Source organism: Cervus elaphus, chromosome 12 (genome assembly GCF_910594005.1).
Source record: "Cervus elaphus chromosome 12, mCerEla1.1, whole genome shotgun sequence".
NCBI lineage: Eukaryota > Metazoa > Chordata > Mammalia > Artiodactyla > Cervidae > Cervus > Cervus elaphus.
Genome location: NC_057826.1, coordinates 21,987,079 through 22,002,044, shown reverse-complemented (window position 1 = coordinate 22,002,044; position 14,966 = coordinate 21,987,079). Strand labels below are relative to the sequence as shown.

Genomic DNA, 14,966 nt, shown 5'->3' with positions numbered 1-14,966 from the left:
TTAATAGTTTAGACGGCATGACTAAAATGATAGCAAGTTAGCACAGGCCAGTCACAATCCTGCCTAGTAGAACTTTCTGGGCAGGTGGCAGCTTCCATGTCTGTCTGACAGCCATCAACCGCACGTGGCTACAGAGCACTAGAATGTAGCTAGTGTGACTGAGGAACTGAGTTTTTTGTTCAGTTGAATTAGTTGAGCCACCTGTGGCTGCCCCTGGACTAGGGACATCCCCAACTGGTCAGGGCTGGTCTAGTGGAGAGGGCATATGGAGGCTCCGAAGCCACACAGACCAGGTTCACATCCTAACTGGAACTTATTGCTATGTGACCAAAGCATGGTGCTTGACCTCTCTGACTCCGTTTCCCCATCATTAAATAGACGGTTGTATAATGATACGAAGTGAGCCTGGTGGGGGAGCCTGAGTAGCCTGACACTGACCAGAGGGGTCCAACTCACAGGCGCGGAGGTGAGCTGGGAGACGCCTCAGTCAGGGCGCATCCTCCCCTGGTAGGGGTCAGTCTGGGGGCTTCAGGCATCCAAGTTCGCAAGGAAGAGACAGATCCAGGCTTCTGCTTCCTAGGTCTGTACTTCACAGAGGGAGACCTATGCACAGAAGAAGGTCACCTCTCCATGGGGTATGACAGGTCTGACAGAGCAAGTCCAGTAGCCTTGGGACAGGCCGTCAGCCTGGGCCTGCCGCTCTGTGCCCACCTGCTTGATCATCTATGAACAAATATCCTGGACTCTGTTGGCCAGCCTGCCAGATTCAGTTTGGACAGTGATCACGCTAGGAGGAAGTTCTCTCCCTGGACCTCTGCTGTCAGCTGCTTTCCACCTAAGCCATGCACTTGTGCCAACTTTTCTTCTTCCTGTTGTACCTGAATCAAACTTACCCCTCATGTGCCATCCTGGTAAGAATTTGCTTATCATTTTCCTGAATGAGAGCTTCCTTGCCCTGGTCCAGATGCTGGTGTCTTCCTGAGATCTGATCTTGGCTATTGCAGGACTCCAGGAGCAGGACTGTCAGGCAGTGTGTAAAGGAGGGAGGTTCCGGGCCGGGTGGGCAGGTGACATGGGGGGGAAGGGCTCCCCAAGCCACCCTCTGAGGGCAGCCTCATCCTCTGCCTTTTCCTATAGGAACCTCTAAGCCAGCATCCCAGAGACCCCAAGCCACCAGACCGCAGCCAGCCGTGACAGGTCTGTCTTCATGATGCATGGCACAGGGGGTTCATCTACATGACAAGGGCTTCTGACCTCCCTCTGCTAGTGACGACCAGACAGGAGTGCCATGGAGCCTACAGACACAGAGAGAAACAGCCCCTACAGGGCCAAGAATGGTGAAGTTTCCCCATCGCCCCTGCATCTCAGGTGTGTCAAGAGTATCTGCTCTACTTCATGATCCCAATCCCTCTACAGAGAGCAGGGGAAAAATTCAACTCCATCTGCAGAGAAGATGGAGGTCCTGCAAGTCACCCAGAGACTCAGCATCAACTTTCTCCTTCCCTCCCGCCCCACATCCCATTGGGTCATCATCTCCGCCACCACTGCCACCCCCTTGTCACCATTTTCTAAGTCTTTATGAAGTGCCCAGTTTTGTGTGGAGCATGCTTTGTTATATCGTTCCATCTTGTATGACGTAAGTTCCCCATTTCACAGATGGAGAAACTGAGGATCAGAAAAGTTACCAACTTATCCAGAACCACACAGCTCCTTTGAGGAGGGAGAGAAGACATGAAGCCCAGGCTGCCATTAGCTGCAAAACTGAGCAAGCAGTCAAGAGAGAGAAGCAGAGGGGAGGAAAGCTGGTGGGATGGTCCCTCCTCCATAACATGCAGCGCATGCAGGCAGAGAGCGGAGAGCCGGCAGGAAACACTGCAGACCCAGCTGCAGAAGCAAGCCCAGCCTCTTTCCATGGACTTTTCCTCCAGGCCAGCCTGTTCCACTGGAAAAACAACCTCCCCTGCCTGGGGACTTGGGGCCGGCTGGGCCACCTTCTGGTCTGTCTTCATTCAGATCCCATTTCTCCTCTCCCTGCGAGGTGGGGGAGGGAGTCCCGCTGGGGAGGGCGAGGGTGAGGCTGAAGTCTTCATCTGTCCCCCTTTAAGCCAAGCAAAGAAAAATAGCTCTTTGCCAAGATCTTTCATCTCAGTCATTTACTCTCGCAGATGTTTTCTGCAATATAAACAAGAAGCAAAGAATGTTGGGGAGGCGAGGAGGGCGAGAGGCGGGCGGGATGAGAAGGAAGAGTGAATCGACAGCTTTGAAATCTGGGCCTGAGGAGGGCAGGAAGTGGGCCCTCGGCAGGGTCCCTACTGCCCTCAGAGCGTGGGCAACCTCGGGTCACTGCCCCGGGCCAAATGGAGGGTCACTTCCCAGGGCGTCTTTGAAAGGAGGTTCTAGGGAAGTGGCACTTGGAGTGGGTGGTCTCCCCACACAGCCTCCCTCCCGCCCCCCACCCCGGCCTGGGACCTGACATACGCAAAGCAGCTGCTGGGGTCCCTGGACTCACCTGAAGCCGGGCCCTGCTGGGGCACACACCTGCCCACCTAGTGCTGCCCATGCGCTGGGCGAGGCCCCCAGGGCAGGGATGCTCGGTTTACTGCCAGAAGCTCTGTCCACAAGACCAACTGGAGGCAGGGGGCCCACTGTAGGAATCAGGACTTGGAGCACCAGGAAGAGAAAGAATCTTGGGCTGAACTGGGCTGGAGACGCACATCCTAGAGCAGATCAGGAAATAAACCCAGGACGTCAGATATCTCTAAACTCAAAATGCCATGGGATTCCTACTGATGTCAGTCGCACTCAAACTAAATGCAAATACCAGAGGAGGCTAGCAGGAACCCAAGGAGGTAAAGCTGGGTAGACCGCCATGACCTAGAGAAGGTCTGTCTACAGAGGGGAGCTACAGCTCAGCGTCAGCCGAACATTTAAGAAAGCCCAGAAATTCAGAGTAAAATCTGTGGGCAGCTTTTTTTTTTTTTTTTAAACATTTGCAATAATTTAAAACAAAAACAACAGCAACACTGACTGTTGACCTCATGAGACATGGCTATGGGCAGTTTTAGGTTATGAAACACAAGTTTGAGACATTTGTGAAATGTTGGTTGAATGAATGAATGCTAACTCTCTGTTTACTTCTCCTGCTCTAGACTTAGAGTTTCGTGAGAGGAAGGTTGGAAAAAAAAAAAATCAAGCAGCTTTTATTGGGTACCTACTGACTGAGTGACTAATGCTTTCACTTTGGCCTTCCTGGGTGGCTCAGATGGTAAAGAATCTTTGCCTGCAATGCAGGAGAGCTGGGTTCGATTCCTGGGTTGGGAAGATCCCCTGCAGAAGGGAATGGCTACCCACTCCAGTATTCTTGCCTAGTGAATTCCATGGACAGAGGATCCTGGCAGGCTATAGTCCATGGGGTCGCAAAGAGTAAGACATGACTGAGCAACTCATACGTTCGCTTTTTCACTGTCTCCCCAAGACAGAGATAAACATTGTGATGGATTCAGAAAATCAGATGACCTGGTCCCAGCCCTTGAGGGTTTACTCTAGGGTTGGGGATACGCAGTGACGCAGGCAGACAGACTGGCCCTTGACAGTGCTTGCTTGTATGGCACGGAATGTTCAGGGGATGGGGAGAAACCAGGCACAACTTCCCAGAGGAGGCGGTGTCTGGGCTGAACCTCAACAAATGGGTGGAACACCCACTTGTTCGGGCTGCTTGTGAACTCTGAAACTGGACAGCTTCTCACCCCACCCAGGACATGGAGAACTGTACAGAATCAGAACCCAGGAGCCCAGGAAGAGGAGGTTCTGCCTGCTAAGAAAGAGTGGCCACCCTATTACTGCCACCAACCTCCCAACCCCACCCACCGGCCACCACTGCCACCAAATTACCGGTAGAATCTTCAAGGAAAAGTTATTGAGAGGGAAGGATGAGCCATGAACAAGCTGTGGAGAAAGGGTGGCCGTTTAGGAAGGAGCAAGAGGCAGGCCTGGTGCTCAGCACCTTTGAGGAAGGACAGAGGGGGACAAATTTCACATAAAGGTCCATGAAATTTCTGAACCTTCATGATTTCCTGCCAATGTCCCTAGCTCTAGCTCCTTGCAAGAAATAAAAGGCAAAGGGAGCTAAGGTTGGGCTGAGCCCAGGCTCCACCCACGTTAGCCCCTGTATGTCTTACAATGCGTGCTGCAGCGCAGGAGACAGAGAGCGCGGCCGCTCCCTGAGCTCCGCTCCCCAGCACGGGGCCCGCACCCAAGAGCTGAGTGAATCTTCTGAAGTCTCCCAGCCAGACATGGCCAAGAGGAGGCAAGCCCAGGTCTGCCTGATCCCACAGCCCAGGCTCTTTCCACTCCACTGGGGAAGCCTACATCCCCAAGGTTCTCAAACAGTTACTGGATGTGCTCCATCCCCATGACCACAGCCAGTGGATGGTCAATGGGGAGGAAGAACAGTGTGCAAACATTGCTCATGCAGCTGGGCATTCAGACTCACCAGAGATCCTCTGAAACGATACAGGCATCCTTTTCACTCTGTGCCTCAGTGTCCTCTGCACCAACTTGTGGCCGGAACACCTCCAGGGAGAGAGACCCACGACCTCACTCCCTTCTCTGACTGCCGGCAGGCTGAGCTCCAATTGGCTGGCCTCTCTTTAGACTTCAGCTAATGGGCATGGTGCTTGCATGCTACACAACATGGACAAGGCACCTTGAAGACCCCTTTCTTGCTCTCCCTCTCTCTTATCTGCCGCTCCTTTTCTTTCACATGTGTTCCTCACATGCCACGCTCTCTGACACTCTCCTCCATCCCATGACCCTGCGTATGGCAGGGCCATCTGTGCTTCTCCTTTAAAAGTGATGCTCACTGTGGCCTCCAGGGCTTCCCTGGTGGCTCAGACGGTAAATAATCCACCCGCAATGAAGGAGACCCGGGTTCGATCTCTGGGTCGGGAAAATCCTCTAGAGAAAAGAATGGCTACCCACTCCAGTATTCTTGCCTAGAGAATTCCATGGACAGTGGAGCCTGGCAGGCTGCAGTCCATGGGGTCCCAAAGAGTTGGACATGACTGAGCGACTAACATTGTGGCCTTCCAGATGGGACGGACCAGCAAAGGGTCCAGAAAAAGAAATACCTTCCTGTCCTCAATACTCTTCATCAATTAATGTCACCTAAAATCACACCAACTTTCTTGCTAATCATGCAGGCTGACTCATGTCAAATTTACCAGCAACATAAACCTCCAGGTTTTTCACATCCTCCCATCCAAGATGGATAGGTCCATTTGTTTAGGACCCAAGGTTTCAGATATACCTTTAACCCTATTATTTTTTATCCTGTTACAGTTAGCCAAAATTCATCCAAACTATCTATCATTGGGGGCGGGGGGCAGTTAATTATTTAATCCAAAGTATGAGCTACTCCTAGCCACTAGTAGGTAAGCCTGACCTCTGATGGTTCTTCCTAGTCTCTGATGGAACTGTTGATATAAAGGCTTTGGGGGAGCTTTGAGACACTGATGGGACTATCTGTCCAGGCTGACATTCATCTGTTTATCAGCGCTTTAGGGCTTCCCTTGTGACTCAGCTGGTAAAGAATCTGCCTGCAATGCGGGAGACCTGGGTTCGATCCCTGGGTTGGGAAGATCCCCTGGAGAAGGGAAAGGTTATCCACTCCAGTATTCTGGCCTGGAGAATTCCATGGACTGTATAGTCCATGGGGTCACAAAGAGTTGGACACAACTGAGTGACTTTCACTTCACTTCACTTCACTTCACTGAGTACATACCCAGCCACTCTATTTAGGCTGTCTTTGCTTCATTGTCCTCAAGAATGCCCTAAGGTACTTCCTGCCTACTGCAATGCCATGAGCTCCCAACTCAGGATTTCCATGCCCTCCCTAAAAGGGCAACTGGAAGGCCATCTCTTTTCTTTGTGACTGCATGATGATTCGTCATGGCCAGAATTTTCTTTCTCATGTCCTTAGAAGACATTCCTTTACCTGTAAATGAAAGAGACTGTCCTTGAACCCCAAAGCAGAAGCTACCCTCAGACAGTCAAACTTGTTATCTCATTGTGGCTGGGCATGTCCATCTGTCCATCTGCTCCTCCAGTTCCCCTCTTCATCCTTCTCCCCTGGCTCTGTGCCCCAGGAGGCTAACTTTGAGGACATCATCATTGGGCACCCTTGCCCTCTGGCTTCAGTTGGGTTCAGCCGATGAGAGGCACCCAGAGAGAGGAAGCCAGGGTAACCTCAAGTGTGTATATTCCCCTGGTTCCTCTCCACCAGCCCCTACTTGACTGTGTCCCTCTACTGTCCCTCTATCCAAGGCCATGGCATCTGTTGGGCAGTTCTCTCCTAAAGGACTTTCTCTCATGCCTCTGCCCCTCTCCCCATAGGTTCTTACTCCTACTAGCCCTGGAAGGCTTCCCCATACCTTATTAGTTTCCTTTAACCTTACTCAACCTGTAAGTCTTTCCGTTTCTAAATTCTCCTCAATTACCCCTTTGGAGTGTACCATCTGTCTCCTGCCAGGATGCTGATGGATGCACTCCTGTTCTGAATCATGTTACCCAAAGCCTTAGACAACAGTGTTCAGGTGTGTGGGAGGTTGTGTAGGTGCTGGTGAGAACATTACAGTGGTTCAGTGCACAGAATCTATGGTCTAACCTACCGAGGTTGAATTCTATCTCCACCATTTTCTCATTTTGTGGCTATTTCACTTGGTGAACCTCTGCTTTCTCTTCTGCAAAAATGGGAACAGGGGCTTCCCTGATAGCTCAGTTGGTAAAGAATCCACCTGCAATGCAGGAGACCCTGGTTTGATTCCTGGGTCAGGATGAGCCACTGGAGAAGGGATAGGCTACCCACTCCAGTATTCTTGGGCTTCCCTTGTGGCTCAGCTTGTAAAGAATCCGCCTGCAATGTGGGAGACCTGGGTTTGATCCCTGGGTTGGGAAGATCCCCTGGAGAAAGGAAAGGGTACCCACTCCAGTATTCTGGCCTGGAGAATTCAATGGACTGTATAGTCTATGGGGTCGCAAAGAGTGAGCGACCTTCACTTTCACTTTCAATCCCTTCTCACAAGCTCATTGCAAGGACTCAGTGAGATTATAGTAGTAAAACACTGAGTTTAGCATTAAGTTATAATGCATCACTCTATAAATGAGAGTTATCACAGATTATTATTAAAAGAAAATCCAACCATTGAGGGTGTTGCTTTGGCAGTAAGATCAGCTATCAGTATGCATCTAGATTTTACTAGTTATAGCAACCAGGGAATTTGGACCTCAGGTTATCTGTCCACATGTTACAGGAGAAAGAAAACAAACATTATTGTTGTTATTTTAATAGGTAAAGAAACTGTCAATTCTATTATTAATACTTACTTTCAAGAGAAGTTTTAACAGAGAATACTCTAGAAGGCTGTTTCTTATATTCTATCTGAACTCCTTTCCTACTCCTTTTTGGCATGATCTTAAAGTTCCCCAACCCAAACCATGATTCCTACACGTTTAAACTCCAGAAATGTGATGCCCTTTTGCCTGCCCTTGCAGAGCTCCCCCCACCATCCCATCCTTCCCCAAATGATGTTCTTAACCAAAATAAGGCTCAGAAGAGAGTCTCTTAACTCTGTCCAAAAGCTAAACCCAAGAGAGGACAAAGGTTCTTTGGTCAGTCACATTTCACCCAACTATTTTTAGCTGGCATAGGGTGAAACAAGTTTCCCCAAAGATCTGGGTCCTGTGAAAGTTGGAAGCTCTGCCAAGGTGGAGGAATACAGTTCCCCCCATTGGAAGAGAGAGAACAATTCCCTCCTTCATCGCCCCAGTGTATCCACTTGCTGCCAAGGAGTCTTCCACCTGCTCTATCTTGCTTACATTTGATCCCACTGGGTTGGTCTGCTTGTTCACTATTTCAGCCCCAACCTTTGCTACTGAGCAGTCAATTTGTCAATTCATTCTGTGGACCATCTCATGCCACATTATTCTCCAGCTCTTGTGTTGTAAGCTTGGTGGGTTTCTGAATCTCTATCCTAATGAAAATGCATGACAAAGTGTCCTGGATTCTCAACCTGGACACACTTCTTTTTCCTGGTTTCTCTCTCCTAAGAGCCCCAAGCTCTGCCATACCCTTCTCCTTTCAGCCCTTTCCTCCTACTACTCACATGGATGTATCAAAGACAAGCATCTTCCTGCCCAGAGATATCTGTGCTTCCACATACTCCTATATGACCTTCCACTCTCTGACCTCTGTTGCTGAAATCCCTTGAGTTTGAAAACCAGAGATGTTTCCATGACTTTTAAGGCTTATATTGGCAAGGCATACAGAGAAGGGAGTGAGGGACCATGCTGAGTTTCTGCCTGACCCCAGATCACCACTGAGGGCAATGCCATGGGAAGGTGACCTCCCCACAGGCCCAGGGGCTCTCCCATTGGGATGACACCATTGGAGACTCAAGTCCACTCTTCTGTTCCTTCAGTCTTCAGGCAGGATACTAGGCAGATGGAAACTGAGTTTCAAGTTAAAGGAGTGGATAGAACTCCATTCAGTGATTTATGGTCTAGGCCAGAGCTTTCAAAACTGTATAAAGAGCTATTCCTGGCCAAGTTCCTTATTAGTCATATGTGTGAAATGGAAACATCGCTTTGTCAGAAATATACTCCCCCACCTCCTCCCCAACTGTGTCTTTAATCAGGTTCTGGAAATAGAGCTGGGTGTTGGGAAAGGGACTTAAGGGAAGAACACTTTACTAATAGACCTTGCATCACCCTGGCAGCGGCATTTGCACCAAACACTGATGGAAAGAGATCCTGGGGCAGGCAAAAAAAGGATAAACCAACTTCACATTGGCATTGCCCCCAGAGGTACTTTTCCGCAAATGAATAGATTATGAATGTTTCAGCTTTCTCATTTATCATTTTGTCTATTCAGCACTCATCTACTCTTCTGGTACCCACGCCCCATTTTCCTCTTGGAGAATCCCACCGTGTCCTCTGTTCTCAGTCCATGAGATTCCAGAGCAGCTCAAGATGAAGCATATGATCCAGGCTTAAGCCAATCAGTACAGTCCATTCTCCTGGGCATAGAGGTTAGTTTAAGAACTGGCATCTGATCAATCAGATTCAATTAGATACCTTGAGGTTTTCTCTAGGATTTCTGGGAAAGAGACTCACTCTATCCCTTAAACCTCAAGTCTGGGAGATGTAGGGCCTGGAACTGCAGCTATTTTTCTATCATGTGAAAACTGAGGCTGAAGCCAGCAGAGCTGAGAGATGGAGAGTAATCACGTCCTGACAACATATTCTTTTAAGCCCTGAATCCAGTTTGTCTGATGCTAGTTCTCATTCCACATCTTTCGGTTGCAGGGACCATTAGATTTCCCTTTTGCGAAGCAGTTTGAGACAGATTTTCTGTCCCTGGCTTTTGTTGACAGTTGTTTAAAAGAATATATATAGCTTAAATGGAGCTAAAAGTAAGGCAGCAGGGCCAGCACTAGGCCTGTAATGTGCAAACACAATCTGTGGCTCAGGTGCACAGACTGATGTTCATCATACACTTTACTGTGAGCAGAGCTCACCAGAGCCCCAGACAGGAAGAGCAAGAGCCCCAGACAGGAAGTTCCCCCAGCAAACGCCACCTTTCAGAGATGAAATTGCTAAGACACCAGACCATTTCTATTGAGTTCAGTCTGTGTTACACCCCACTCTATATATTTAATGCAATAGTAAATACTACTATTTTAGTAAAACTCCCTCATTTATACCATTTCAACTTTTAATTCCCTATAATTTACTCCTTTTTCTTATGAATTCATTAAAAAAAAAAAAGCCTGTTCATCCATGAAATGACTTCTCATTTAATCTCTGCTTTCCCCTCACTGAATTAATTGAAGTTCTTCAGAGAAACAGAGCCAATGGGAGGTAGAGATAGAGATACAAGACAGGAGAGAGATTGAGAGATTTTTTTTTTTCTAATTGGCAGCAGGCAGCCTAGATTCAGATAAGAGTTGATGTTACAGTCTTGAATCAAAAGGTTAGACACTCAGGCAAAATTTCCATGTTACAATTTGGAGGCAGAATTACTTCTTCTTTGGGAAACCTCATCCTTTGTTCTAAGGCCTTCAATTGATTGGATAAGACCCACCCACATTTTATGGAAGGTCATCTACTTAAAATCAACTGATTGCAAATGTTAATCACATCTAGAAAATACCTTCACAGAAACATCTAGACTAGTGTTTGACCAGATAACCTTGCACTACAGCCTATATAAATCAACAAATAAAATTAACTATCACACCCAGTTTGAACCAATATTCCCATCAGCTCATCCACATATTAGTAAGGGTTCAGCTCTGAATTCTCAAGCCAATACTAAGGAGGACTCTATACAAACAACATCCTCTTGTCAAAGTTCTGTTAGTTCCCAGCAGAGAGGAAAATTCATAATGATCACTCAATTCAGTTTGGATGATTTGCTTTACTATTTCTCTTGCTGTTGAAGTATGTAAATCAGCTCTCATTTATTAAATCTCTCTTGGTCTAGTTTTCACTGTTTGCAGAATTTCCCTTCCTAACCACCATCCCAGAAAAGTACTTGAGCCCTGCCCCACAGTCCCCCGGTGGCCGAGGATGTGACCACTGTATCCTAGTTGAAGGCAACAGAGGAGACTTAGGGTGTTGGGGTGAAGCACCTCAAGCAGGAAAAAGCATTTGTCCCATGAGTTCTGCCTGTAGGAGAGCCTCAAGTGAAGAAACACAGAGAAGACATTTCACCTGGCCTGGGTCTAGTAGGGAAACTGACCTTTGGTCCCCATAAGCACGTGTGTGCGCTCAGTTGCTTATGTCTAACTGCTGCGACCTATGGACAATATAGCCCACCAGGCTCCTCTGTCCATGGAATTCTCCAGGCAAGAATACTGGAATGGGTTGCCATGCCCTCCTCCAGGGGATCTTCCCAACCCAGGGATCGAACCTACATCTCCTGAATTGCAGGCAGTTTCTTTACCCACTGAGCCACCTGGGAAGCCCCCCCACCCCGCCCCCCCGCCCCTCACGGCCGTAAGCACAAGTTACTACAGTTCCATGTGCTTTCAACTGAAGGACCTTGGTCCTGCCTTCTGAAGATCTGGGATACATCTACTTACACTATAAGCCAGGTACTTTTTTTTATTCTCTTTAGCTACCCGTTCTAGGTCCCATCTTGGCTTCTAGCCCTGCATTATGCCCCAGGATGTCTCCTTGAAGCAGCTACATTCCTTCAGGCATCTATCCCAGGAGGGAATAGTGGTGGGTGATAGCAGGCGTGTCAGTCCACAGTACTACCCTGCTACAGCCTCATAAGAAGTTTTCCTGAGGATGTTCTTTAGGCTTCCATGCTATGGCTGATGGCACCAGGTCAAAGCCGCCAGGGATGCCCACTCATCCCAAATCTGATATTTCCCAGCTTCCCTTGCTAGGAAATTGTTAGGTCCCTTGTTAGGGCAAAGCCAGGTGACTGGGTTCTGGCCAAAGAGACATGGGCAGAAATGGTATTAGCCAATTGTACAGGCCCTTAAAATCATCTCAGCAATCCTCCTGTTCTGCCTTCCCTGACTACGGCAATCTTGATGTCCCAAGTTTCAGATGGTGTGACAAGTGAGGTGTGGGGGTGTATTTGTTACTGCAGCCCAGTCTTTCCCACACTGACTAATGCAGAGCATCAGAAGGAGTGTTCCTCTGACCCCGTGGCCCCTCACCTCAGTCAGCCATCTCACAGATGGGGGGTATTCCCCAGCATCTCTCCCGACCTCTGATGAAACAAACTTGGACATCTGCTGTGCTGATTGTGGCAGGTCAGGAGCAGCATCTTTGGGTCTACAGTTGCCCAGGATCTACTCTGTCCCAAATCCCTAAGGAAAGGCACAAATTAGTGAAGTACTTCAACCACAGTAGGTTTTTCTGAAAAGACTTTCATAGCTTGGAGCTCGGTTAGGAGGAAAGAGAGAACTTCGGACCCTAAGCTGTATGGAACCCTTTCTACTTCAGTTGAAGACATCCTTGCTGGGATCAAAACACAGAGTCTTATCTGTTGAGAATGTGTGCAATTTCAAGTTCCTACACTACAAAAAGCCTACCCTGCCTGCCACGCCATGTGATCCGTGAATGAGGGTGGGGCTGCTTGGTATTTTCATACTGTTGGAAACAGTGGCCTTGTTGATCTCAGAGAGTCCCAGATTAAGCTGATTTCGCTATTTTTAATCTCTCCGGAAATAAGCAAAGAAGACAGGCCTAATTGCAAACAGACTGAACTTTACATAGGAAATATGTAGGTCCCCCGAGGCACCTAGAAAGTGTCTGAAACCCTAACAGCCTCCTCATCTCCCCCACTGCATGCTTCCCTCCCCAGAGCACGTAGGCCCTGCACCCAGGGAGGCCTGGTCGGGACAGGAGGGGTTGGAATCAGGAGTTTAGCTCTGGCCTTGGACTGGCCAAACCAGCCCAGCCAGCCCCTGGGGCCTGAAGGCAGGGGCTCTGCATGAGAAACAGGAAGATATTCTACCCACAACTTGAACCATGGCTTTGGGAAGGCTCTTTGTTTTCCCATCCCCTTTATTTTGGGTTTTCTAACCCTTCTCTACTCTGTTGCTTGTCAAATTCCAGGCATGGGGAGGATTTCAAACAGCACCATCAAGGCTGCAACACACCCACACGCACACACTGCAATTCCATTTGCCACACAGCCCTGGGATTTGTGGCAAAGTGTGGCCCAGTAAGAGCTTTCTAACCATTCACATGGCCCTCAGCCTTCCCCACAAAGCCAATGTGAAAGTACTAGCCAGAACCCTGGGCTTTGCTGGCAGCTGTGCTGCTGGGTCACTGCGGGAGGCGGGACAAGGCCCCGTAGCCTGCTGTGCCTCAGTTTCCCTGCCCGTCAGTTTGGACAACCATGACCGCTGCTAATTCGGAATTGTCTGCCTGCTGGTGGGATCGAGCACTGGAGGGGGCTCAGATTTATGGCACGGAAGTCCCAGAATGAGTCAAACAAGAGAGAGACCAAAATAGATCAGGAGCCGAGGGCCCAGAAAGGCAGCCAGAGGAGATTAGACACGCTGCGGAGAAAACCATCCCAATGACTTTACTGAGTGTTCTTGCTCATAAACAGCCAGTGTGTTACTTTAAGTTCCATGGAGCAGGCCGGTCCTTGCCCGGGATGGGAAGTTTGGGATTGGAGCTGTCCCTGGGTCCTGCTGCTGCCGAGGTCGCCCCAGGAGCTGGGGCTCTTCCAAAGGAAATCAGCATGGGGCTCTGAGGCTTGGCGAAATGGCTGGACAGATGGACAGTTCTTTGAGAGAGAAAGTCATGGTTACCAGGCAGGGGGAGTGGCAAGTGTCCCCCGTGCTGCACCTCTGCTGGTGGAAGCAAGTCTTGGTTTATGGGGCATTTCTGCTGAAAAGCCCTTCTTCCCTTCCCTTTGCTTCTTGAGCTCATGAATCCTAACAGTGGGCAGCAGGCCAGGAGCACAGACATGGAAAAGACCCAAGAACTGCTGCCATAGCTCCCACCCCTGGGAGCCCCCAGTCCGCGGCCATCCCCAGCCATGACTTTCCCTATCACATCCTGACCCTTTACATCCCCTGTCTCTTTACAGCACCCACCTGGCCCTCCTGGCCACGTGCTCTTTCTCATTTTCCCTTTCACAGGGAGAGCAACCCTGGCAGGTGCCTTCCACCCTCATGTACCCCTGTTGCTTCAGGCAACAATGAAACTTGATTCAAGTTTGCCAACAAGACTGCCCAAAGCCTTTTGTAGATAGGGGCTCATAAATATCTCATTTCAGCTCTGAAGACCCTTCTTTACATCTCACTGTCTGCTCTCAGCCAGCTACCCATTTCCCGCTCATCTCTGCCGGAAAAGCTCCCAGCCAAGCCAAGCCAAGCCAGGCAGCTGTCTGTGGGCTCACAGACCTTCCCAAGATGAGAATCTCTTCTGGGGCTACCAGATTGCACTCTGATGCCAGCCAGCTCCTGGCGTCTACCACCAGCCCTCCCAAGGTGGTAGTGTGGGGAGACACAGCCCAAACCCTTGATTCAACCTCCTTCCAGTCCAGTTTTGTTGGTAAAATGAACCTCTCTGATGGAGAAAACTCAGCCTGGACTACCTATGAGACACCTCTGATAACCAGGCAAACCACTTGTCTTGGATGGGTCCGTGTTTGGGGGCTTACTAGTGGACCAGTATAAGGAAGAAGGTAGAAGAAAGAAGTCTAGGCAAGTGTCACGTTTGGGGACAAGCCATTCACTGCTGGCAACATGCCTTTATCTGGAAAAGCACACAGGAACTTACAGTGAAAAAGAAGAGTTTAAAGGCCTCCGTGGACTTCTCCAATGCTCCAGCGGTTGAGGGTCTGCCTGCCAATGCAAGAGGTGGGGGTTCAATCCCTGGTCCAGGGGGATTCCATGTGCTGTGGGGCAGCTAGACCTATGAGCCACCTTGGCTGGGCCCATGTGTTCTGCAGCCCATGCTCCCAAACAGGGGAGGACGCTGCGGTGCGGGGGTCCATGTGCTGTGGCTAGAGGGACCCCAAGCACAGGATCCAGTGCAACATAAATACTGAAAAATGATTCACCACTGAACTGACCTGAATCTTGGGCCACTGAGGCCACCTGATCTCTCTGGGTTTCATTTACTAGGGAGAAATGGTCACAAAGATCCTTCCAGCTCCCGCAGCTTATTATGCTGGGTGCCAATTGTTCTCAGGTCCCAGCCCAGTGAGAGGAGATGACAGAAAGAGGGCTAAGTTCTCTGGGTTACTGTCGCTCAGGGCTCTCCTTGCATTTATGGGTTTGGTTCAACCTGAATCTGACTTCAGGCTGAGTCTTTGTAATTACAGTACTCAGTGATTCTGTCCTGTAGCAAGTTCATTTTTGAAGATCTTCTCTACAATTCATTCATCTACTAAACAACAGTAATTTTTAAAAAATTATTTA

At 49.2% G+C, this 14,966-nt stretch overlaps 1 long non-coding RNA gene across 1 annotated transcript; it reads right to left on the bottom strand.

Moving 5' to 3' along the window:
* Positions 1–1,940: 1,940 nt before the first annotated feature.
* LOC122705586 lies at positions 1,941–14,380 on the bottom strand. Its single transcript, XR_006344146.1, has 3 exons — positions 14,323–14,380; positions 2,510–2,717; positions 1,941–2,172 (listed from the first exon to the last, which is right to left on the bottom strand). It is a non-coding gene; the product is annotated as an uncharacterized LOC122705586 (long non-coding RNA).
* Between the last annotated feature and the right edge of the window lie 586 nt (positions 14,381–14,966).